The sequence below is a fragment of the Otolemur garnettii genome, unplaced genomic scaffold (genome assembly GCF_000181295.1).
Source record: "Otolemur garnettii isolate 467f Iridium unplaced genomic scaffold, OtoGar3 scaffold00147, whole genome shotgun sequence".
NCBI classification, from domain to species: domain Eukaryota; kingdom Metazoa; phylum Chordata; class Mammalia; order Primates; family Galagidae; genus Otolemur; species Otolemur garnettii.
In genome coordinates this window covers 565,847-566,943 of record NW_003852542.1, presented here as the reverse complement: position 1 = coordinate 566,943, position 1,097 = coordinate 565,847, and the positions used below count along the sequence as shown (strand labels likewise).

At 39.6% G+C, this 1,097-nt stretch overlaps 1 pseudogene and 1 gene segment (V, D, J or C); both read right to left on the bottom strand.

The window, feature by feature from the left end:
- LOC111728266 overlaps positions 1 to 1,097 on the bottom strand; it is a 224,977-nt gene that overhangs the window by 35,760 nt on the left and 188,120 nt on the right.
- The window catches only part of LOC105887943, a 1,619-nt pseudogene continuing 1,291 nt past the window's right edge, over positions 770 to 1,097 (bottom strand).

The window sequence follows — 1,097 nt, the reverse complement described above, 5'->3', positions numbered from 1 at the left end:
TTGTTCTTTTCCTTTCTCCCACCCTCTACCTCCTTCTCTCTCTGTCTCCTCTCCCCTTCCCTCACCCCCCACTGTGTCATTAATTGTTATTACTTGTCCTCATATCAAAGTTGAATACATAGGATTCATACTTCTCCATTCCCATGAGGCTTCACTAAGAATGTGTGCCACCTCCATCCAGGTTAATACAATTGCTGCAAAATCTCCATTTTTTAAAATGATTGAATGGTATTCCAGGGTATACATATACCACAGCTTATCAATCCATTCCTGGGTTGAGGGGCATTTAGGCTATTTCCACATTTCAGTGATTGTAAATTGAGCTGTGATAAACAGTCTAGTACAAGTGTCTTTATAGTAAAAAAATTTTTTTTTCCTTCTGGATAGATGCCCAGTAATGGGATTGCAGGATCAAATGGGAGGTCTAGGTTGAGTTCTTTGAGGTTTCTCCATATTTCCTTCCAAAAAGGTTGTATTGGTTTGCAGTCCCACCAGCAGTGTAAAAGTGTTCCTTTCTCTCCATGTCCGTATCAGCATCTGCAGTTTTGAGATTTTATGATGTGGGCCATTCTCACTGGGTGTTATCTCAGGGTAGTTTTAATTTGAATTTCTCTAATAAATAGGGATGATGAGCATTTTTCCATATGTTTGCTAGTCATTCATCTGTCTTCTTTAGAGAAGGTTCTGTTCTTCTCTCTTCCCCATTGATGTATGGGATTGTTGGCTTTTTTCATGTGGATTAATTTAAGTTCTCTATAGATCCTAGTTATTAAGCTTTGTCTGATTCAAACAGGCATGGAATTTCTAACTGTTGATGATAGTCTTCATTTTCTATAACCTTGATCAGTGGTTTGAGCTTTTCTTTCAGCTTCTTCCCTTCTTTCACTGGAACAATGAACCAAAGCCTGTTTGAGCACGTTCTATCTTCATTTTCTCTTTAACTGCTTTATCACTGCCAAAGCCTGCTGTTTTGTGCTCTTGTTGGGTTTAAATGAATAGTGAATGTCCTTCATGGCTCTCTCAATAAGGATAACAGTGGGCTCAGTGTCTGTAGCTCAGAGGCTAGGGAGCTAGCCACATACACCCTAGTTGGAGGG